Source organism: Dromaius novaehollandiae, chromosome 11 (genome assembly GCF_036370855.1).
Source record: "Dromaius novaehollandiae isolate bDroNov1 chromosome 11, bDroNov1.hap1, whole genome shotgun sequence".
Taxonomy (NCBI): domain Eukaryota; kingdom Metazoa; phylum Chordata; class Aves; order Casuariiformes; family Dromaiidae; genus Dromaius; species Dromaius novaehollandiae.
In genome coordinates, this window is record NC_088108.1 from 18,667,471 (window position 1) to 18,693,616 (window position 26,146).

Consider the following 26,146-nt stretch of genomic DNA (forward strand, 5'->3'; position numbering starts at 1 on the left):
TCTCTCCATCGCAAACCAGTTTCTAGGCAAACTCTCTGCACCGGGCACAGCCTACTTCTGCGACCAGCTTTCGAAGGGAGGTCTTCTGCATCTCGGGAAAATGCCCACAGAAAGCCTACCTCGCCCTAGGCAAGTACACCTAACCGAGGAGGCAGGAATGCTTCATATAGATCTAGTCCAACCATAAAAACCATCTTTCACAAGAGCAATTCTACAATTTATCTTCTATTCTATATTTTGCTAGAGCAGCAAAGGCAGCAGGAAATTCAAAGCTGTACAGAAGAAAAATCATGGGAACAGCCTGTCTAAAACACTGCAACCTCTTCATGTTTTTATTGATGGTTAGTTGTCACTGTGATAGTCAAATATCTGCGAGTACAGTAAAGTAGAAGGAATATTTTTGGACAGACTCTCTGCACTTGACAAATTAATCCAGAACATACCTGTTCAAGCAATTCAACATAGAAAAAAGACATTTTTAAATCAACATCATAGTGCTTAGTAGGAAAATGGACATGACAAAATAAAGGAATACTCAGGATAAAAGTTAGCTAATGAAAAACTTAAGAGATAAAAATATTGTAAAGAAAGTAGAATTACAACAAGCACCTGATAAATTACAAAATCATGAATTGCTAAACCGTCAAAAATTATAGCTTATGAAATAGATGCTTGGAGCTGGCATTTTTGTGATACATCTGAACTTCCGTTTTCTGGACAAATTCAAGGGCTTTAGCATAGTTTCATTTTCTAAATTAAATATACAGGCTAAATAAAATAAATGAAATTTGCCCTCTCAAATCAAAGAAAACCAGTTAAATGCATTATAGAATCAGTAACAACCACAGAATCTGCACTCCATTAAGCTGCTACCCAGTCTTGATAAAATTAAGAGATACATTCAGGAGCCTTAATACGATAATGCATTAATATAATAGTGCATTGTGTCTCAGTATCACTACAAGACAACTTTTAAAATGCAAAACAAAATTAAGTTGCAACATTACCTGATTCAATCCAATTTGTTAAATCCCATTTAGTCAAGTTTGCAAACTCTTTTCCGCCAGCATCAGCTGTTTCGGCTGCCAGTTAGTAACAGTGCTACCCCTGCTGCAAGGAAAGGTGAAGCAACGGGCACCATTAGGGTGCATGGACCTTTTTCTGGCCTCTGCAAGTATGTGCTTTCAGCAGAGGGCTGCTTAAGTAGATGAGGGCCTAGCTACTGGAAAGAAGTCCTCATAGATTGGATATGAGTCAAACACTGTAATCCTCTAATTTACTCAAAAGCTTCCAAAACTCTGACTACCCTAGTTACTTTTTTACATTATTATGATCCATATGCTTGGTAGAAGAGGATGGAAAATCGTAAAAGCCAAAAAGTGATTTGCAGCACGTTCTAGGAGTAGGCAACTATTTGGGAGTAGATTTAGCTGGGAATTTTCTACTGAGTCTGGGGAGAGTATTTCTGCAGTAGCACCAGAATACACTAACTTTAAGTAGATTTTCTCAGGTCTGGTTAAAAACACAATGGTCAATTTAGTTTAGTTTAGTCTGTAGTTTGATGATTTATTTTCTCCAGTTAGAAAGCTGCTTAAGAACTTCTTGTCTCTAAGCTGCAGTTCGCCGCGGCCCAGGGGTATTGCAGATAACCGAAACTGACTGGGTGAAAAAAAATCAGATGAGTGTCGAAAGCGTAAAAAATTGTTCAATTCTTTCTTTTGCTCTGATATTCTGGAATTGTTCCACAAACATCAACAGCAGCAGAGCTAAGTGGCAATAATGAAAAAATATCATGCAACTGCCCTCAGTCAGTAGAAACCCCAGGTATGTCAGCAGCTGTGATGCTTCCTCCTTTGTGCTGCAACTATTTGTTCAGTCTTGCAGTGAAATGGGCAGGAAAATTGCTTGAGAATTTTTTTTTTTTTAAACTGGTTCATTTGCCAAACTACAGCCTTGTGGTGGATCCCATGAGAGATCCAAGGTGACCAAAGGGCTTGCTGATGCCAAAAGGGGCAGTCCTGCTCTTCCCAGCTTTTCTTCTCGCACTGGTTCGGTTCTCATCTGACCTCTTGGAGAAGTGGTTCAGCTTTCTGCCAGCAAAGAAGGAATTCTGCAAAAAGAAAAAACCGTGACAAGTGCAGGAGCTAGCACAAGAGAAGCAGCAGGAGTGCCTGGACTACGGCATAAAAGAGCAGAAGCCCAGTAGGAAGCAGCAAGCTGTTAGATGAACTCCAGGGTGGCATAAAACTTCATGCTTCAAGACCTAGGTTAAAACTGTTACTTGAACAATTCATTATTTCAGGCACGCAAGCACTTCTAGGGACATGAAACAGAAGCAGCTAACTTCATTTAAATACAGGTTGGGAACAACTGTCAAGAAGAACAAGGTCAGCCTCTCTTCCCTTGATCATTGCTGTAAAGTGCAAATTGCTTTTATCTTTTAATTGTTGAACAGATTAATGTCATATTTGTTATAGTCATATTTGTTAGCCTCCACGGGACAATGAGAAGCACATGTATGTGAATGCATGTTGGAAAACGAAGGGTGAGAAGAAGGGGAGAAATGAGATGTCATCCCACCAAACTCTGCAAGATCCACAGCTTTAGTATCCAAGTTACGAATTCTGGTGCTCAGACTCATTTTGAAGTTTCCTGCTCTGTGTCAGACGTGAAGGTGACCTCATTTGCACTGAAGTGCAGTGCCCCATTTTCAACAGTACTTTTGGTCTGATGAAAAGTAAGATAAAAGAACTTCTGTCTTCAGCTACAACAACACACCACCACCATGATCCATAGAGCAACACTCAAAAAGAAAAAAAGGAAAAAAAAGTTCACGGCTGGCACTGCTCTGAGACATCTCAACCACCTGCTTTTTCAGTTTTCACAACATAACCTAAAATATCTTGGTTTCATGTTAATTCTTAACAAGAACACTGCTAAAAACACAGAACTTATACAATAGGTTTACCTGGAAGCCGGGGTCAAATCCATTTAGGTAAATAAATGAATTAACCCCACTGGCTTGAATGTAGTATCTAGTATTGTTAAATGTATCATTTCTGTATTTCTAAAACTATTAAACAAATCTCCTAGAATGTCCTGAAACCAAAGGAGGGGACAGAAAGTTAGAAGAATTGAGCTCTGTTCCTCATTCTGGTTTTGATTTTTTAGTGATCTTAGCAAATCACTACCTCATTCTTCACTTTCTGCCTCATAAAATTGAGAAAAACCTGATAAATATCTGACATCTCTAATATGAAAACCACTTTGGAGAAGCTTTTTGACACAGGATGAAAGATTATACTTTGCCATACAGAATAGCTGTATTACCTGACATGCTCATTATGCACTGTCAGAGAGCAACAACTTTCAGCATCTTTTCCTCTTATTATCACTCACACCTTGACTCTGTTCAGTAATTACGGGTGGAATTTTGTAGATTGCTTTCGTGACTTAGGAAAGCAATTCCCTCTGAAATCCAGCCAAACCTGTTCCCCAATTGTTCGGAAATGCTTTAAAGAGTCTTACAGACATTTGGGTAGGGCTTTTCTAATGCAGTCTTCTCAGTCCACGCAATCTCAAAAATCAGAGTGATCATTATTTAATAGCTCCAGCACTTCTCATTCTTCAAACGGGGAAAGAACCCAAAAGAATTATTTTCCCTGTGTGGCATCACTAACCACCTCACACAGGCCTACACAAGCAGCACTCATTTTACAAACGTAATGATTTGTGATTTCTAACCTAATCTATGTTTTTGGGTCACAACTCGGAGCCAGCCCTGCTTTTTTCCTTGTTTGTCTCTGTTGTACAGGCTGCACAGAGGCGCGGAGATAAGATGACCACATTGTGAACATTACAAGCTCGTTTCTGCTGAACACATTAGGCCAGCTCCCCTGGTTGTGCTTACAGCTATTGGAATTTCTCTAGCGAATCCGAATGATTTTTGGCACACTTCAGACTCACTCTCCTTCAGCAGAAATTGGCCTGCCTATTTTAGAAACAATCAGAAAGCACCAACCACACATTTATTTGACTACCTGACCTGCCCTTCAAAACAGTCATTACCATGCAGAATAATGACATTCTGCAAAGAGGAAAGTGCCATTCTCAAAAGCCGCGAGTGCTTTGGGGAATCATTTCAGCATGCCAAACAATGCTGCTCAGCCAACGAACTGACATCACTCCTAAAAATACTTCTTTGTATGTCAGTGAAAATTACGCCCAGACACACTAAACAAGGAGGCTGTATGTTACGTGTGGGTGGCAGCCAGCCGAGACTGCTATCCCACTACCCATCTGCTTCTTCCACACTGCCAAATCCTCAGACCTCTATTAAAAACAGGCCCTGAATTAGGCAATTTGCCAGACTGTGTCCCTTTCCCACTACTGACGCTGACACAGTGTCATACTCTCGTCTAGAGGAAGCGGGAAGAAAAGCTTCTCCGCCAAAGACTTTCCCAGGAAGATCAGCCAAAATAGGCGAGTTGGTATTGAAAATTCTTAGAATGTGGCTCATGGCTCCTTATACCTCGATTTCTGCAGCTCCTCAGGCCAGCGTATTCTCTGATTCTCCTCCAAATGAAAGTCGTTATAGAGAATAACTCAGCTAAGTGCAAAGGATTCCAGCGGGACGTCTCCTAACGAGGCTTGCCTCCCCGCAAGCGCTCTGCCATGACGCACCACGGGGAACTCGCGCCAGCAGAACACGGCAGGGCTGCAGACTGCAGAATCAGCTGAGGACGGCTTCCAAGGCTTCTCTGCCCCAGAGCCTACCTTGTGCCTTGCAACATACCCTACGCTTAACTTTAATTGCATGCTGTGAACATTGCCTCTGAGTAACAAAACATCCCAGATTCCAGAATGATTCCAGAAAGCATTCATTTCCAAAGACTTACAGCAAAAGAGAGACTTGGAAGAACTCTTCTTTAAGGGGTTTAAACATTACAGTTTGTCCTTTTTACCAAAGCTAAAGAGAGTGAATACAAATACAGGTGAATAGCTTGAATCACCTACAGTACTACGGGATTGCTATATTAAACATTGGCAAGTATTTCCAGGTAATCTTCAAGTTATATTTTTCGGTTCAAGTAATGCATGTCTCAAACTTTACACCAGCTAGACAACAGCATGCTATGCAGTATGAATACACATGGCAGAAAAGCACTACAGAGAACTTGAATCCACTCTTGATTATTATGGTGTTACGTTGTGTACCTTTTCCATACATTCAAAAATATTGCATGTTTATCAAAATAAAACGCCAATAGAACATAAGGAGCTGTATGAAGACTCTGCAAAAGTGCACAGTAAAACATTAAATATACTCAAAATAGACTAAGTTACAGCTGGAACATTTACATTTTGTTTATATGCTTTGCTGTTCTATGGAATACACAGTAGTCTAAAAAGACTAGTACCTATTATACTAAGAGTTCATCTTGTTTCAAAATTTCTGTTGGTTAACAGCTTAGGCTTAAGGATCAGTAGAAAAAAAATTTCCTTTTTTTTGGTTTAATTTAGAAAGTAAGAGTAACTCTCTTGAATAAACAACGTGCACTCTGGGGCCAAGATAATTTTACTGTGCACTTGTTATTTAAATGAGTGCAGTGTCTCCATATGGCCATATGGATGCTAGATATATGTTATATACTCAAGGGGCAACGAAGGGTTTAAAGTACATATGTTAACAAAGAATGCTGAGTTGGCACCTATGTATTGCTGCCTTCACTATAGCAGAGTAGTATATTCTATTTTTGCATTTTTTATTTTCCCTGAAAGTATTTTTAAGAGCTAAAAATGACCTAGGGATTTCATAGAAACTTTACTTTCTAATCAGGTCATTTCAAGAATTACACCACTGGAAACATCTCATGGCTTGCACTCAGCTCTGGTACGGCAAATCCTACTTTCACCTATGCTCTCCAAAGTAAAACCAAAACCAAATTCCACATATAAAACTGTAAATATTGGTTAAATCCAAAATTCCGAGACAAGCGTCTTAGTATTAACACTTCTCATTTATTATGATACTATGTTAATTCATGCCAGATGGAGACTATTCAAATGTTCATGACTTGTACTTGTCATGAACATATGTTCCTAGAATAATGGAGTGGTTTCTTAGCAAACAACATCCCATATTTAAAGACCTATGATAAGGCTCATAAGAGAAAAAACATAAACAGAGAAGGGCACAGCTGGAAAAGGAAAAATTCCTGGTCCTTTACTAGCTAGAGGGTTGTGGAGGACAATGGCTTCTCTGCACACTTCTACCTGTAGGCTGGGGAGATAGTTTTAACCTATTCCAACCTGCTGAAGAGGAACACTCTCCATACTTTCTGAGCTCCCCATATCAGAATTTTTCCCGTATATTCAAGACAAATACTTCCAGCACATGGAAGAAAGAGTGAAAAACACTTGCACATTAGGCCTTCAAAATCTGGTATTTCATTTCAAGGCCTATGTTGTAGAAATGCCTGGGGATGAACGTGTGTACGTTCTGGAAGTGTCAATTATTACACCTGAATATAAAGTTAGTGTTAGAATTTGGGTCTTGTTATTACAAACCCAAGACAAGTATGGTCAGGGATATGAAGATGCTCACTCTCACAGTGCTGTCATTAAGCCAGCAGAGATTAATGCTGTGGAAGAAAGTATATGCTATTTATTTTTTTAAATATTCTGCTTACCAGAAAAGTAAAGTAGATTTCTCAGCTTGTTGCCATAGTGCACTTGAATAATCAGCATAGTTCCTTTCCCCATTCATGTGTCTCATTCCTGTTGCCAGAGTTAGCTTTTATCTGAATGTTTTGTCTTCTATACAAAGAAATGATAGTTTTTGATTTTTGCTCCAAATTGCAAAATATCTCCAATTAGCTTTCTTGCATATGGGCTGATTTAAGCTTGTGAAAAGAGTAACATTAAGTGAAGTGGGCAGGTCACATTGCAGATTGCACCAACCATTTTAAGCCTTAAATTCCAAACACGCAGAAAGATAAAGAATCATAAAAGCAGTTTTTATCCTCACACTAAAGGAGTTAGATCATCTCTGACAAATATTTACATTTAAAGGAAAGGTCTATTTAAAATACTGGATTATGTCTGTATTCCAGACTTCCAAAGGCACTGTCAGAGGCAGATTTCACGAGGGGAAAATACTGTTTTAGAAAGTAACATTGCCAAAGCACAACATGCATTCCCACTCATCGGATGGTGCAGTGCCCTATCCACACTGCACTGCCTCTGGCTGCCCAGGAGACGTAACCTGGTTAGGGATCTGGAGAAAACTGAGCTGGGTGCAATCAGATGTATTTAGTGTATATGCAGTTATATTGACAAAATTGTGCGTGTTTTTTTGTTTGTTTGTTTGTTTGTTTTTTGCTAGGGGAGTGGAGAATGGAGAAAAACAAAAGTGAAGAGAAAGAGAAATGAGCTGCTGATGCTATACTGGTAAAGAGCTACAGTTTGGAGTCCTACTCCTTCAGCCAACTTCACAGGGATGGAGTTTGTACGGTGAGCTCACCTCGGCTCATCTCTTGCATTCTCTTCCCAGACCCCTCGAGACTTTACCGTGATAGGCACCTCGAAATAGAGACATACCCCCATGCAGCTCTTCCACATGTCACAAATTTTAATTCAACCCAAGTAGATTATTAAACTCTCAGACTGCTGTTCTTGAGGGTATTACAAAACTAATGTAACCAGATTCTTTAACAGATATTCTTACTTAATGTGCCTGTCTCATCTTCCTAACTGACTGTCAGCTTTTACAGTTTTCAGAAGCAGGATACCGTTTCCAGCTACATGTTTACATTTCAGGGCTCCACAAACTCATTTTACTAATCTAATCAATGCATAGTCTAGTAATACACATCCTCTTTTAGGCTGCTCAGGGTCAGGATATTGTCCATTGTGGAGTGGCAGGTGAGGGAAAGAAAGAGACAGGAAATAAGGGCCATATGAAATTTGTAGATTTTGAATTATGATGACAGAATGAGCTTCTGCATCACTGAAAAGACTGTTACAATATTTATCGAGTTCTGCCAGTAGTAATGGCACCATGTTTCCTCCTGTACGCTGACGCGATGTGTATAGAAAATGAAAACCTGTTGGATGAGATAATAAAATGTGCATGTGTTCTGCCTGATAGCAGTAGCCCTGGTGATAATCCCATGAATTCCCAAAATATGTCCCAGCATGATTCAGAGAACAAATATTACATCCTGCATAGAAGACGAAGAGAAAAGGAAGGGGTGGTAGTAGCAATGACCAAAACCTCAAGCCCAACAAACATTAAAAAACCTCCACACAACTCTGTTTCTTTCAGAAAAAAAAAAAAAAAACAAAAGAAAGTGAGTACCCAAGAAGCAAGTATTGAGCCTTTTGTCAGATGCCATCTAAAAATCCACATCACTCAATAAAACACACATCGGTTTTAATTTGTCTCTGTCATATATGTGTTTTTTTTTGCAAGCACAGAGAAATGATCTCCAAACCATACACCTTCCCATGGCCGAGACAGGTCAAGTGTGCTCCTGAATACAAGGGATGATATTGTTAGGAATCTTAAACATATTTTTTCTCCAAATAATAGAGCTGTTGCAGTGAAAAGAACTGAGAAACGCAACAAACTTTGTTCTTATGTATGTTTATCCCACACTTCAAAAAATGGCTGCTTTCTGTTGTTAGTCTTCTTACAGAGGGAAAAAAATTACTGAAATATTGAAAATCTTTTGCATACTCTTCAGAACTGGTGAGCTAAGGTTACTTATGTCTAGAACGTGGGTGTGTTCGCACATACAGCATATGTATATACATGCATATATATACATAAACATAAATATATATGGCTTTTTTTAACAGATAGCATTATCTTTTTGTTACAAAACACAAATTAAAAATATAGCCCAAAGCTACTGTTACTAAGTAGAAAAAGAAATGTATCCTTTGGGTTGTGGTGGTTTTTTTTCAGTGATCTGTTCAATTGCTTTCTACCACAGACCATTTAACTTGCCCTCTTCTTCAGTGACAAAAGACAAATCAAAAGCTGTCAGGTGTTTTAAACTGTGATCTGCACTACAGTTTGAGTTTGAACCACAGCTCAAAATCACTGGACTCAGACCTAAAATTGTTGCTTTTCCCTGATATTTCACAAAATTAAGCTCTACTAGAAGTACGTGGATTCTGCCTAATTCAAGAAAAGGACAAAAATGGTGTTCAAGGAAAAGAAGTCTCATAATGACATAATGCATATGAACAATCCAAAAGGTAACAAGGAGTGCTCGCTAGAAGCCAGACACCAGTTGTCACCCGCCCATCCACTTCACAGTTACTCTCATTTTCTCATCATACCAGTACAGCTCAGCACCGTTCTAACTCATCTATCAAGTCTTTTTTCCAAGCAAATCCTGTTTTACCAGTGCAGCTCTCAAAACTTTTACCCCTTGAAAGAGTGATGTATTCCCTGACCTTTCTCTTGTTCTGATTTCCAGACTGAATCCCAGCTGCAGCTGAAGCTGCTTGCTACCCTCTCACAGCCTCCTCCTCTTCCAGAATGGATCTCCTACGTCTCCCCCCAAAAGAGCACTCTTCTTTCCCTTCCCTAACATGTTCTGGATGTTAACTGGGACATAGCACACTACAAAAGAAAAGATACCATGTCTCTGCAAGTGATGTGCAAGCGTTCAACCCATCATACAAACCTGACAGCTCAGTAGTAGTTGTCTACCTAATATCAGAGTAGTAGGAATGCCCTGAAGTAGGGGGATATATTGGCTTCAATACTGAGTCTACTATAGTAGTATGCCATAGGGAAAGTTGGAGCATTTAACATAGTTGAGGAAAAAACTTGCAAAATCAATGCTGCTTGAAAGACTCATTTCTACTGATGCTTCAGCAACATTCTGTAGGACTTTTCCTACTATTGATGAATATCAAGGTTGCACTAAAAGAAAAATATGCCAAAGGACAGGCCAATCTGAAGGCAAAATTCTTTATAGAGTGGCATAAAACAACTCTATACTCCAAGTCTAGCATAGTGCGACTTCCATCTTCTATTCACTGAATAAATCGGTGTAACCAAACACAATGAAAAGGAGAAAAAGGACACTCTGCACTTGATTTGAAATACACTTGCCCTACTCAAATTGGTATTCCTATTGTTGTTCAGTGAGCAGAATGATGTTTTACTGCACCACTTGCCTAGATTAAGAATGTCTCAATCTACATACTTATCATTTAAAACCATGATTCCCCTAAGGGAACACAATGGGAGTACATGATGTTAATTAGCCTTGTGGCATTATGCTCCAACTCGATGTTCGGTACAACACTGTTGTTGCATTACCAATGCCTATTCCTTCAACCTCTTAAGAAAAGGATCTGTACTTAGTCAACTTGGAGTATATTACTTTCCCATAAGGGAAAAAGACTCATATAAAACGTACTGGTTTGAAGTGAACACCACTAAAACATTCATGCACTGTTCTTTAAATAGGCCTTCCTTTTATGTTCATTTTATCCTAGTGTCACGTGAAACTGCTTGACATGTTTTGTTTGGCTAGTTTTTCAAAGAGAGCAAATTTTACTCTCTGTCCAATTTCTAGGCCCCTGCAGCCCATTCATCCAATTAAAGGACTGCAGAATGAAAACAGAAAAAGTGTTTTATAGTGCTTCAGAAATATTGTCTCTCAGGAAGACTGCCTGTAAAAAGGGAACAAATCCATTGTGCAAACTGGTGCATTCCAACAGAATAAAATTGCTCCTCAAAGTCTCTTTATCCAACATAGATTACTGACTCCTGACAGCTGTAGGTTAGCTGAAGGTAGAGTCTATCGAAGGCAAAAAAGCCCTTATTACCTTTTATTATAACACATCTTCCCCCCATAATCTATAAAAAAGCCTCTAGGAGCCCATTCATTTATACACCTCTTCGCTGCCTTTCAGTTTCAATAAGGCTGAGTACAATTCAGTACTCTTCTCAGTCCACTGTAGTTTTCACATGTGTTCACATGCTAAATATTCTTAAAATGCCCTTGGGAAAGTCAGACTGCCATTTATTATTTCAGATGTTTGGAAGCTGCAGTTCTTGCAGTTACCCGAGAATATTGTTTCAAGCAGCTCTGTTAAAACCTGCAGTCTTACCATCCTGCTACATTAAGTGAAATTTATTTTTATGTATAACTGGCACGTGATACCCATTTATATATAGTAACAATACAAATAAATAGCAGAGGAAGACACTGTTAAAACTAGGCTGTCAAGCAAATGTAAAACAGCTAGCTTTTATGGTTATTTAACCAAGCTTTGAGGAAGTTCACAGCCATAAATGTAGAAGACTAATTATTAACTGCTTCATACTGATTGAAAACTTAGGGACACTGCTTGCTTGCTCTTCATAATCCAGTTGTCATGCAGAGACACGCACTCCTCTTCAAAGAATTAAGAATAAGCTAGCTGCACAAGAAAGAGCAGGAAAACAAAAAAAACCCAGAAACTTTTCACATGCTCTACCCTCCAACACGTTCACTCAGTCTGGGTAGTTCTGATACCGATTCCCTTGGCTACTCTAGAACTAGAGGATGTCCTCATTCACCCTGCCCACAAATTAAAACAGGGAGCACTCCAAAACTGACTTCACAGTCAGACTTGTTTGAATGAACCCTGAATCTACTGTGAATGTGATGTAAAGCTGAAGAATTTTGCAGATGAATCAGCTGTAAGAATTGATTGCTACAGCCCACAATATGGTACCTCCATCTCCTGGATAATACATGGGCAGATATTTCTAAGTAATGTTCTCACTGCTTTCCTTCTATTTAGAAAATAAATCCTTGCTTATGCTCGCATGGGATTTATGTGCCACCAAACTTCAGTGATAAAACGAGAGATGTGGAATAGCAAAACATCTGCCAAAATAAATCACACCCTCATATCAAAAAAAATCACCCACTTCTTGCAGGCTTTAAATTTAGTAATTATCAACAAAAATGTTGATCAAAAGCCTGGACTTCTAATTCATATTTAACAAACAAGATACTTGGCAGAGCTTCTTGCAAAACTGAAGTAAGAGGAAGGAAATCCCCTATCTGTATTCTTCACAAATTTGCTCATGGAGCTATCACATACTGGCAAGGAATGCCTTCTTTTTTTGGTTCCGGTATATTAGAACTAGATTAGAATTAGATCTTATATTCAGGAGCCTTTTGTAGCCTCTCAGAGACCAATTCTTTTTTTTGTATGTAAAAGTGAAATGAACGGCTCATGCTTTTTTCATGTAATAGATCACGAGCACTTCAGTATCAGACAACGCTTTTTAATTAATTTCCTAATTGGCAATTACTAACCCAAAAGTATTTATTAAAAGTAAGATTAAATTAAGAACTAACTTAATTGAATTATTATTCTTACAGATTTACTTGCTGTTGACATTTATCATTATTTTCTATTAACGGAAAGAAGCTAATTTTTTACCAGCATATCATTATTATTGATTTTATACATACATCTAGGTCAATATATTTCACAGTTTAACTTCAATATATAGTAAAAACACTTGGATGCTTTGCCTGAAATTTGTCATGAAGGCTTATGACAAAAATTACTGAAAAATGTATCCACTGAATCTTATATTCTTGTTTTCTGCTTTATGGTGGCATAATATGAATACTTAATCATTCAAAATTATTTGTTTATTTTTGAACTCTAAATTCCTTCATAATACATATGAAGGAATACATACACATACATATAAATATTTGTTTTACAAAATTTTAATTCACTACTTGTGTGATAAAGTGCCTGTTTGCCCACTCACAACCAATAAGCCATATAAACTTAAAATATCTGTACCTAATAAAATGCACTTTGAATAGACTTAAGTTTCACTTCTTATAAATAAATATCAACTGTTTAGATTTTTACTTCAAGTAACCTTAAATAAGCTTGGTCAAGTGAGAAAATACTTTTTTTCCATCAATGAATGTTGTTAAACATGTTCTTTCTACATGGTCATATATGAGAGTAGCTAATAAATTTTCACTTTCATATACGATAAACTAGATGAAAATAGGTAGTTCACAAATTAAATGCTTATTTACTTGCTTACGGTATGACAAGGTAAAGAAGGATTTTTCATTAAATGAGGCAAATTATGTTTAAATTAAGTCCATTAATACGGACTTAATGGATGCTAAGACAGTGAGTCAAACAAACGGTGAATTATCAAAAAGAATTAAAATTCAAGTAAAGCATTCCTAACAGTAATATTTAGTGTCAACATATTTGGACTAGCAAATCAAACACCTGCCCAAGCTAAATAGTGGTTTGTTACAGAGCTTAAAAACACCTTCTCAAGCATGTAGCTGATGTAAAGCACTGTTGCAAATTCTAAAAATAATTGCTATCTGAAAAAGAGCCAGACTACTTTCTTATCTGTGGAATATTTCAACTTCATGAGATTAGAATAGTACAGGGGTACCCCAGAAATCTGTACAGACTTGTGGAGTCAACAGAAATATTGTGCCTTCACTCAATGACTTGACTAAGCTTCCAGTCTCGCTTCAGGCTCCCTCCACCCTTTCTTTTTTCTTTCTTTTTTTTTCCTTTTCCCACTTTTCAAAGCTCCCTATGCAGCTCATGTAAGTCACTCATTCATCAGGCCTTTGAAACAGGCATCCGCAAACAGCTATTTCTCTCCTTCAAGGTTATCTATAAGGTAAACTTTAAAACAAGTTTAACAACTATGCAGGCATTAAATTGCAAGCCTGTAATTAAAGTATTCTCAGAAGTTCGTTAAGAGATGAAGCTCTGTAATTCCATGCATATTTGTTTGGGAATTCCTGGAGCATTAGGTCCCAAATTCAAAAACATACTTGGCTTCCTTTCTCTTATTTTGGGGCTTACATTGTCAAATTTAGGGCTAGATCAACATACTCCCTTGGGGACAGGATAAAAATTGCTCTTCGGAATCTATTAACGTGCTTTAAGAACTAAACCTTTCTCTGAGTTCCTAGAAAAATGGTTTACACATGTTATAGTAAAATAAATGACCACAACGAGTTAATCTGTTATGTATGTAATCCTCAAAGCTGGAGCTTTCACTGTCTGCAACTAGACTTGTAGGAGAACACTTCATAAGAAAGTACGCCTATAAAGCTAAGCTTTGGATGTCAGCTACCAACTGGCATTCTAAACTAATGACTTTTTTCAGCTAGGAAGACCTTATGACTTGTTAGACTTTGGGGCTATGCACTCAGTGGACAGGGTCCTTGGAGTGACAGTGAAGCAGAAACAAGATGATAGAGTTAATCATATTCAAAAAGTGTGATCACCTCCAGCACCTCACAGCAAGCATTGCTACAGTATAAATTCAGTCAAGATTAAAGGGGATATCTATACTATCACACTGGCTCACAGCTTGAGCTCACATTGGAAATCAAAATCTTTGACAGCCCCCATGCTCAAATTTAGCACAAGTGAGGAATGAGACAACCGGATCATGAAGTGCAGAAACTTGCACATGAAGTGGAAAGAACTGGCTTGAAATTACTGCTGCCCCAGAGTGGATGCAAACAGCCTGGCTCATCCCCAGACGTCCAAACAGAGCCAGCAGACTGGATGATCTTGCTCATACTTTCATGCCCTCAAATCTCATTCCCGCTTACCCTAGCCTTAATGTAGCACAACGATAGGGATTCATGTAGTACAGATAATCTGGGCAACACAGGAATGATCAGTCTGCTGTGGGTGGGAGCAAAAGATGTTTGAGACTAGATGTATTGACAAGTTTGAGATTTGCCCTGACCATGAGCAGCACAGACATAATGAGACAAGCTGCATATGCAGACAGCGAAGATAAAAGTACACAGAATAAAACATGACAGTACACTTCAGTCCATGCTCGATCTTAGATATTAAGGCAGAGTACACACATCCAGAGAAACTTCTGATCTGTATCATCAGTTACTAGCTTATCGTAACACATAAATATTTTTGGACGTCTACGAACTCGAAAATTTTAAAACTGTGTTTTCTAATGAGGAAGATCTGATATGCACACCAGTACTCTGACGTCCTCTCTTGTGCTAGTATTACGTCCATCTGAAGGATGTGAGAACATGCCAGTCCCTTGTACTCCTGTCAGTCTTGAGTGCTGGGTACAGGAGGAACGTTGATTTAGCCTAGTGAAGTATGTGTTTACTTAGCAAGTAACAAGATTGCTTTGGATAGTGGATTTTATGTATTATTTTAAAGTCAGTGTAGGTAGATTAAACCAGCTTAGAAAGAGAAGAGATAATGAATATCGTACAAATGTGGACTTTTACATCATTATAAGAATTACAGTTGATCCACAGTAATTATTCCGTCCATTGTCGTGAGCAGCATGTAGGACATGCACTTAATCCCCTTTTTTGATATTATTTCTATCTTCAGCTTCTATTTGCTGCCCTATAATAGAACTCTCTGAAAACAGCTGACTTACGGATATAATAAAGAAATAGGACCATGCGTAGAAAGTGCTAAAACTATTGAAAACAAAGCTTGACAGCTATGTTTTGGAAGTTGGGTCTATAATATTATAGCAGTTAAACGATAGTAAGGACAAAAGAACTGTACCTTTCGCTCATCTTTGCTCTCTTTCAGTTTAGTCTTGGCTAGAGCTTTCTCTAGCTTTGTAGGACTCAATACAGGTGACTTGTTCTATTTCTCAGTTTGCTGAAAAGATTTTTCTGCTACCAAGAAGCCCATTTGCTCTATCAGAATGTGCAGCAAGACCTCTCCTGGCATCCTACACTTTTTTTCTGTTCTGAAAGGCCTTGTCAAGGTACAAGTTGACACACACCAAGTCATCACATTTCCTTTCTCTGTGCCTCCAGCCCAGAAGAAGGTTTCGGCAGCAACAACATTCTGTTTTTCTTTGCATTGTTTTCTCTATTTATTTGTGTTGTGTTGCTGCCACTGTGACTTAATTCGTGCAACTGACGGTATTGTCTCACCCACTTTCCTCCTGCCAGCAGGGAAGGAATTAATTCTTGGCACTGATGGCTGCTAGTGAGTTTGTAAGGGTAAACATTTTTGTTTTATTTAACTCAGTTTTATTCTTTCTATCCTATCCTCTAGAACTGGCATTAATACCCCACAGGCAAACGAAATACAATGTTCTAAAATCACTTATTTGCTATTTATTTGCTACATAAATGGTTTTCATTCTTCTTTACCTCTCAGCAAGCTACTCACCATACTTTTTTGAAAACTAAGAAAACGTTATGTACAACATAGAGTCAAAAATCCCTTTTTCATTCACAAAAGAGGACAGGGCATGTGGAGAGAGGGAAAAAGAGAGATTGCACCAACTGCAAATGCCTTGGAACGCTCTGAACTCACGTGGGAACTGAAGAGACCAAAGTTTCCCTCTCAGTAGACAATTCAATTAAACTTTCCGCTGCCATTTCCTAGGTGACTACTCTCACCACCAATTCCTTGGTTATTCTGAGGTAGATGTTTATTGATTTCCAACCACTGCTTTTTGTATAAATAATTACAAATTCATTTGGCCACATAGGGAGAGAAAAGATACTGTCTTACTGATAAAGACTCTGAAGATGGGTCTTGCAACACCCAGATCAAAAGCCCTTCATCAGCAACTATTTAATTACTCTACATATCGTAGAACGACTCTTACAGCTTGAAAAAGACCAGCTTCAGAGTAGCAGTACAGCATGATGCTAGGTACTGGCCTTCTAATTCGTATCACAGACTTTTGGATTGAAATAATCAAAACTTTCTGAAAACAACTTCAAAATAATCCAAAGTTCTTTTCTGTCTAGTGTAGTATGAAATAAGATGCATGCTTGAACCAGACAGTTCTCAAAGTGAGCTAAGAATGAAGAAAAACAGACAGGTAATTTTGATCTCTCTTCTCCCATGTTTAACCTCTTTACCCCAATTCCCTTTCTCCATCAGCTAGAACACTGACAACTTTAAATCTAAGGTGTTTTATAAGCCATTTCCACTCATTGTGGCACCTTCTTACTTTTTGTGCTGTCACTGAAGTTCAGATTTTGGCTAAGCAGTGCCCATCCACCCACGGTGAGTCCTCAGAAATAAGAAAGACCCCTTAGCAGTGCTCCCGGGGCACTGTGACGTGGGAGGTTAAATAGGGTTGCAATTCTCAGCTAAAACAGAGAAGGAAAAGAGGAGACCATCCTTGGTATTTCCTTATATTGTTCTCCCAGCCAGAGGTTTCTGTCCTAGCAATGGCATTGATATGACTTTCCAAAAAGTCAATATGACAACAGAAGAGGACAGGGATGTAGGGCTTGTTTCAAGTTTAAGGTATTTCGTCTTTGCGGCTGACAGGCTGAAGAGAACAGCACCACAGGCAGCAGAAATGGGTCAAGCTCTGGCGATGGGACATCACACTGTGAAGAAAAGTACTGAAGGGGAGAATCTTTAACATCATAAAATACAGAGTTTTTTTTTTTTTTTTAATTCAGAAATATGATTAGAGACTGAAGAGTTGCTTCTAAGGTGGCACAGTGAAAAGGTTTTTTAAGGACTAGGCAAGAGACACAAGAAAAGTTAAAAAAAGAAAAAAGAAAGAAAATACATTTTTGCAGAGCATCTAGGTAATCTTGAATAAGTGTTAGAGAACAGTAAACATAAATGAGATAATTTATAATCTAAGACTATGTAATGGAAAGAGGCAGTTCTTCAGTAGCCATGTGATATGCAGTACTGGAAACAAGCAGAAATCAAGATAAAATGAAAAAAGCTGCATTTAGGAATTCTGAGACTTAAAAAAAAAAAATCCCCTAGAAACTACACACACATACACAATACCATTTCTTATGATGAATAGATAAGATTCCCTTCTAATACAAACAATTGCTTTTATTACCAGAGAGGAAACCTTTGGAATCCTTCATAGAAACCAGAGCATCTGATTTTTTTTTTTTTTTTTTTTCTAAAGCTACAAATCCTGACAGTCCAGCAGAGGGTAACCAAAGACTCAGGGCTTCTAATTATTCAAAAAATTTAAAGATAGTAAGCCTGTCATCTTCGACAAAGAGAAGCAGGGGGAGATCAGCAAGGCAAACTATTGCAAAGAGAATAAAAAGGCAAATTGTTAGAACTACACTGCAGCTACCATCAAAAAAATAAAAAAAAACAACTAGAAGAAACACAGAAAAAAGGGCATTAAACTAAAGAAGAAAGAGTCAGGATGACATAGAGATATAAACAGAATGCATATTTTGTAGGGCTAATGGTCTAGAAAGTGAATAGGAGGTGCCAGTGAATAGAGGCAGTGCATTAAATCCTGACACCTACTCAGTGATGGTCTTAATTTCTGCCGTTGTGCTTTAAAAGACATACTATTTCACTGTCTTTCAGGCAGGCGTTCTGGCAATAGCTTCTTGCCACTACCATATAGTAGCTATCTCTGTTCGTCGCCATTTATCCTAATTAACAACAGTAACTATTACTAGTTAATATTGTTACTGTACTACTAGTAAAACTGCCGTTTACTAGATGTTTTTTCAAGCTGCAGTTTCACAGATTCCTTTTATCAGTATGAGAAATACTTACACAAGGAAAAACAGTCTTACTGAGTGAGTGAGTCCCCCTCAAAGACAGAAAGGATGAAAAAACATGATAGGTTTAGGAACGAGTCCAAGGAAATGACTTGTTCCCTTTTGCTTTCTCAAGACAGTATAAAAAGTACTTTTCATCAGGCAAATTCTAAAACTAACAGGTCTGAGGAAAAAAAGCTTTAGAAAAGATAATGGAGAAAAAGTAACATCTTTTAATGTATGTTAATATATGTTAATGTATGTTTAGATGTTAAAAGTAACATCTAAAAATGAACAACCTCATCTTAGAACTCTGTCAGCATAATCTGGCAATTTTTAGCACAAACACAATTTTGAAGTGAGTCCTTTGGAAAGAAAAGTTTGCCAAGTTGGAATCAAATTGAAATCACCTTTGAATGACAAATACAAACACCTGTTGAATTCAAGAGCAGTGATCAGTGATCACTGCTGGACTAGTGCTCCAAACGAGTGCTCCCTTAGGCACTCCAGAATAAACTTGCCTCTAATGCGTCTGTATTTCTCCAGTATGCAGGATAAAGAGACACTCACTTATGTAGATCTGTAGGGTTTTTATTGGGGGGATTGACTTCTTCTTGTGAAAACAAGCAGACCACCCATCAGCCCCTACTGCCCAGGGCAGCACAGAAGGCGTGAGAAAGGCAAGTTCTACCACACATAACGCTCTTCTTCCCTGGCTTTTCAGTTCCCATGCATATGCCTTATACGATGGACCACTTTTCAGAATACTGATTCTTCTCGCCTACCTGAAACTGCACAGAAAATCCTCTTTCACCTTCATGCATAGGCAGTCAAGGAAACTTTACACTGCTTATGCCACCCAGCACTGTACAGAAGAGGATCTGTGTTTTAATCTTTTCAAACACTTGCAGGGCAACTTGTATTCCTTTGCTAGCCTATAACATAAGTAAGACTGTCTTCCCAATAATTATTTAAAAAAATAATTTCTTAGGGCCTGATTTCCAATTCAATCCCACAATAAAACTACTAAGAAATTAATATGACTTAATTTAAAGCATCAAATTGAATGAATTAGCTTTGTGTAAATGTAATGAGCCATTTCATAAAATCAATAACATAGTAAAGTATAAACTAAATTACTATAAATGAAAGCAATAAAAAAGGAACTTCTCTGTAGTAGAGGGGTGACACTTGATTAATGGGCCATTGTTGCAGGTTGCAACAGAGCAGGCAGAAGATGCTCTGATGAAATTTCTAAAGGTTCAAAGGTTCGTTGCTCAGCACGCATAGGTCATGTACGCTAGGAATCTAAAACAGTATATCCACTCTTCTGTAAGGAATGGATATACTCTCAAAAACATAAGCTGTTGGGGTTAGACCCTTACTTTCCATGGAGGCTGGTCCACGTGGGCCGGGGACTCAGCACGGTGCCATTGAAAACATATTCAGTTAAAACCCTCCTAAGGGACGTACGGACGTGGAGGCATACAGGCAGATGGGAGCTCACCCACTCATGCTGCAGATTGATGCTCTTTGAGGCATCCCTTGTCCAAAAGCCATGTACCAGTGCTCACATTGTGTGGTCCTTGTCCCTGGTTTGGGCACGGTGCTGCATGAGGCGGCCCCAGGAACCACAGCAGCTGCAGACGTGGCCAGCCAGCGCACGGGCAGAAAGAGACCATCTCTGTCTGCATAACCGGTGTCATTAGGGGCTGTCTGTCCTTAAAAAACACAGTCTCCAATATAGGAGTCTGACTGGTAAGCTGCATTTATAGGAATAGTGTTAAAATTTATTGGTCTGTATTTTCCACAAATAAAATCTGAATAAATTCCAATACCTTATAACAAAATTACATGCTAATTCTTTCGGTGAATATGTAATATAGTTGGAATACCGCTATTTGGACAGATGACTATTCTTAAACACTTGCTAACCAACAAACATGAAGCGCTAAAGTGCATATGGAAGTGTGACAAGTATAGTTTACTTACTTATATTGTATCCCGCATAACCGTAAATGCTCTTTAGTCTATTTTTAGAGGTAACAGAACCTTAAATCCTTAATCTATACAAGGGAGACTTTAGACAACCAGTGCTCATTTTCCAGTAGATTATGAGGACTTTGTAAACTGTTGTTTTTTCGCATTTTGCAGTGGAAATTTGTGAAATTATTTTTAGTTATCGAAAATATTTATCTGAATGTCTTCTAAAATATCCACTCAAGGCTTCTCCCTTCAGTGACAGTAGTAGTTCTAGCCACTAGAACACATGTAACCGCGTGAACCCATCTATACTCTTGAATTTTCTCCTATTCCAGCCATTGGGACTATTTCAAGACAGTCTTGCTCTGTACCTTTGTGCTTTAGAGACAATGGAGGTTTGCAATTCAGTAGCACAGTTCAGATTTATGAAAATATATATTCAGATATATGAAAAATTCCTCCAAACTTTAAGCTCTACTTATAAAAATTGAGTTCCAGACCTAAACTCCTGGGTCTAAGCCAGACTAATAATTCAACATTTATAAATGCTGCATCTATTTTTCTTCTCTCCTCTCCTTTATGGAAATACTATATACTCAGAAATCTTCAGAAAAGCTTAATGCTTAATTACATGGATGGAAATTCATTTGCAAATATGCATAATAGCACCATATGCTGGCACAGATATATCACTGCGTGCATTAAAAATTATATATACATATATACGTGTATGTTTGTAAATATACAATATATATGTATCTATATCGTACAATAACAAATGTGCACAAATGGGGAAATATGTTAAGAAATTATACTGACATATATTTCATATAACTACATACTAAAATACATATTTTAGATAATATATAATATGAAGTATGAAAATATTTAAAATAATATAACCATATGACCATATATAATCATATATATTATTTACGATATGTCACATATATGTCTCTATTTGCCAATTCAGAGCATAAGCAACTAATTAGCTAATAAATTATATTTAGAATTAAAATACAACTATATCAAAAGCTTATGTCTTGATCCTGCTATGATAATTCATATGCTTAGTCTACCTGATATCAACTTTAAATATTTACTGAAATGAATGAGATTCGAGGTGTAGCTTTAGGTGCAGCCTAAGTACTAAATACATACAGCCATGTTACAATCAAAAGGGTATGTTAACCTGCAAGCTTCATAAAATTTATTAGCAAATAACTAGTATAAATATAATACATAAGCACACTGCATATCAGCATCGCTATCTATAGTGAAGTAAGTGGACTGTTTATCTATTGTTTTATATTTATGTTACAAATGCTATTTACACTACATACATTTGATCTTATGCAAAAATCATTCCTACTCATTTTTGCCCTATAGCACCTTCAGAATTTGAAAAGTATCATGCTAATTACATTAAATATTCAAAAAAGTGTTCGAAATGCCAAGACCCTGGCTATTTTTTAATGCTATTTCTGACACTGTATGTGCAACACCAAATGTAATCAATGTATTCAGCTTTCCTCTACTTTGAGGAATCATTCTCTCTTAACATTTAAAACCAGTTTTCCTTGGCCCACTGCTGAATGCCCTCAAGATCACTCTGAAGAAAATGTTTTTCATAAAAAGAAATCAAAAGCTAATAAATACAGAGATTTCAAAAAATAGTTTTAAATCTACGCTATCCATGCTATCTCATTTTCAGATTAGGGCAGTATCCAATCAGGTCCTTAATCAGGCCCATTTGTTAACCGGCTGGGCTAGGATAGCTAGAGGTATTTTACCCGCAGAATTAAGAGCTTAGAGAAAGGCAGGAGATGAAGCACCTCATATTCACCACAAAGCAGAAGGAAACGAAGAGCAACGTTTCCTTTGGTTTCCGGTCAGTTCATTCCGCACCAGCAGGCACGCACCGAGGACGTCCCGACCAAAGGAAAGGTAACACAAGAAACGGAAGGGAAAGCTTCAGCAAGACGAAAGGAGATTCAAAACCACCAAAAGCTACTAAAATACAAACCCCACAAATTTCTAGTACGATAAAAACCTCAGGCCCTGCCTCCTCTCAAAAGACACCCTTCAGATATCCCACAGATATCCCCGATGAAGCCCAATGGAGGTCACAGCCCTGGAGTCCATCCGGCGATTCACATGGAAGGAATCGCTCTCCAGGACTGCAGGCGCATGATCCACAGCTTACACCAAACATGTTTGTTCTTGTAGTCGGACAATACTTCTGACTTCAAAAATAACCCCAAATGCAAATTATTACATTAGTGGAAAACAGCTGTGATTAAGGGAAAAGGAGAATGCCAAAGGCAGAAAGTGTCTCAATCTACAATCCTACTTGGAAAGCACAGACGAACATAAAAAGCAAAAACATAGGTCAGCCTCAGGCCAGAGCAGATTAATAGAGGGAAACAATCAATGATCTGAAAAAAGCTATGTGCAAAATCAAGCCACATGCTCACTGAGTTACAGATTTATAGCCAAATCCAGATCTTAAATTTGCCTCTAAAATGGACAAATGATGGAGGGCCATGAGTCTTTTCCAAAGGCAAAGCTGTTCACCTACTATTATTTCTTAATAACGGTGGAAAGAGAGACATCTAGCTGCTAAAAAGAAATTAGCAGGATACGACGTGAACACCCCAATTTAACAGCAGGACCATGATGGTTCAGGGTTTTGAACCACGTAAATGCAACGGCTTGTCCATACTGCATGTCCATTTCACACCTGCCAAAGTCAAAGCAAATGCACTAAGAACATTTGGCTATATACGGTTTTATTTTCCACATAAACTCTACAAGGGTGCCTAATGCTTTGGTTTAATCAATCTCATTTCCACCACGGTGTCCCTGTCTTTGCCACTGATATGCTCTGCCTTGGGACCTTCACTAAGAATACTTCTTGTGTGTGCAAAGTTTTCGGAGATCTTCATAAGAAATTATCCAGATCTGAACACTACGATTCAGGTCAACAGTTTACTGTTACCCCTAATGTAAGTTAGCATTCTTCAAAGAAATAAATATATATAATGTGTAGAATATGTCCTTTACATATGTAAGGGATGGAATAGTTCAGTGAATGAACTATTATATTGAAAAGGCTCAATGCTTGTATATATCAGCTTTTTTCTAAAGCTGAAATTATGCATTTTTGTTGTATAGTTTAAAATCGCACCATGACAAATTAACAGGGGCAAAATACAAAAAATTCGTCCTAATCACCAAAGTCTTAGTACAGTATCTTACCTTTTCACACACAACTGGTACCCATGCAAAAGAACTAAAGGATATTATTGACTAAACAATATGCAACCAGTCACAAAAGAAAGAAAGATTATCCTGAATTCCTGCATGTGGAGAGATGTTACTTGCTGAATGATGCATACCGGCGATACTCGCTTTGGGTTAAACTGGATAATTCATAAATCTCATTAAAATTTTGCCACACATGAAATGCTTGCTGTAAAACATACCACCCAGCACTTACATGTTCAGCAAGGACTACAAAAAAGACTGAAGTGGTCTTCTGCTTTTCTGTTTTTCCTTTCATATCTACTTATCTAGTGACATGCATATCAGTGAAATGACCTGGCCCTGTGAGGCCAATTCAGCACTGAAGCAGTGATCTGCCAGCCAAAACTGCCCTAAAAACCCACAGAAGTGCCATCACTATCAGTCACTGCTTGCAGTACCAAATGCCATGAGCCTCAATTCAGTAAGCAAGGCATGCAAAACCATCTTCTTCACAAACAACTCATATAAAACGTCCCATTGAAATACTGTGGAAAAATCCTAGGTTGCACAATACTAGGAAAAAGCATTCTCTTACCAAAAATGTTTGTAATACTTGTCAGCTTTGACTAAATGATGAAAGTGTGTATGGATCAGCTGCCCAACAGGAAAGATGCCAATAATGGACTGTGAAGATCTAAAGATTGTATTTGTTATTTTAATAAGAAATAATTGTGTCTTTGCAGTAGTGAACAGTCCAAAGTCTGAAGCTCCAAATTGCTTTTCACAGATTTGAAGCTCACCCTGTGATAAGGAAATCAGTTTTAACGAAGTATCTCACAGATTTACTATTCCACCCACCTGTTCAACAAACTGATGAAAGTACATAGAAGTTTGTGACCTTTTCCAAAGTTTAGAATATCTGTTGTTTACAATTTCTCTGTTCAATGATGACTTGAAAAAATTTTCCATGTATGACATATACATGTAAATTGGTACAAGCATCAGCAGTGCAGTCTTCATCCATGTCTTAATTTGATCAGTTATTTTCTCTTAGGAGACTTACATACATAAATCTTGCTCACATGTTGGCATTTTTAACATTTCGCATTTTCAGGGCATTTCAGTAAGTGCTTAAGATGCCATGAAATGCAAGATGTAAGCCAACGACTTGCACCTCACAACTGTTAGGTTTGGACCACTTAATAAATGCTTATCGTCCAAGTAAAAAATTAAGGTTCCTAGAAAACAGTTTGGTTGTCTCCAGTCTGTACGCAGCACGTGAGGAGGGTTTTTCAGAGATCACAACTTTCGACTTTATCTGTTTATGTTCCAGGGTAGTCCACATCACACATCTGAGCTTGGATATACTCTCAGTGAGAAGAGTATTAAGGGAATGAGCATGTGCGCCTGAGTACATAGGAAGAGGGAAGAAGGGAGAGAATTGACCACAGAGCTTTCCCTGGGGCCAAAGCAACAAGCAACTTCCTAAACTTTGAAAAGGCACAGTAAAAAAGGAGCTGCCACAAAAGGCAACATTCATGGATGAAAAAAACCCACCACACCATTTAGAAACATGAAAAGTTTATTAAAAGAAGGGGGCATTGGAGAGATCCTAATGATAGTTAAAAGAAAAATCTTACAGAGAAGGTTAAACCACTGGTTCCAAAAGGACTGTAATTTAAGGATGTGCATAGGACACAATGCGCTTTGTCCATAACTGGTATGTGGTGAGGGAGAACTCTTTTTCAGATAGTCCTACTATCGGAAAGCTAGTCTGAAAGGATTTAAAGCTATGATCAAATGTGGAGAAGACTATACATTAAGAGACAAAAATCAGAGCTGCAAATTACTGAAATGCCAAAGAATATGAAAAAAGTCAATGAAAGAGCAAAACCAGAACTCAAGGACTCTGTGCTCCCCAGTCCTGTGGTTACAGAACACAGATCCTTCTGTCTCCAGACAGACGTTGCATTTCTTTACCTCAAGCAGAAAATAAGCACGGATAAGAGTTCAAAAAAAGTGAGAGAGGTAACTTGCCTAGGAGAGTTAAATGAGATGACACTGGTCTATTCTCCTTTGTTATTGCATGCTTAATGAAGTGTCTGGGTAGCTGGAACAGCTCATGCAGCATGATCTGATTGTTGTAGTTGCCTGTTTGTTTGCCGTGAGTTATTGTTTTATTTGGCTTTCATTTCTGAGCTGTTTCCCTGGTCTGCTGGGCAGACGGATGCTGCTGGATTGTGTTTATGAGCCTGTAAATGATTGGGGAACTGCTGCTCTAACGTAAGAGATTATGTGAGAGAGAAAGTGAGGTTGTGCTGTGCTAGGAAGAGCACAGA

At 38.1% G+C, this 26,146-nt stretch overlaps 1 long non-coding RNA gene across 3 annotated transcripts in view; it reads right to left on the reverse strand.

Annotated features, from left to right (window-relative positions):
• LOC135329557 (uncharacterized) overlaps window positions 1–26,146 on the reverse strand; it is a 403,599-nt gene that overhangs the window by 203,544 nt on the left and 173,909 nt on the right. For all 3 annotated transcript variants that reach the window (XR_010391057.1, XR_010391055.1, XR_010391056.1), the window contains one exon: window positions 1,008–2,110. This is a non-coding gene — a long non-coding RNA (uncharacterized LOC135329557). The remainder of the gene's footprint in view (window positions 1–1,007; window positions 2,111–26,146) is intronic.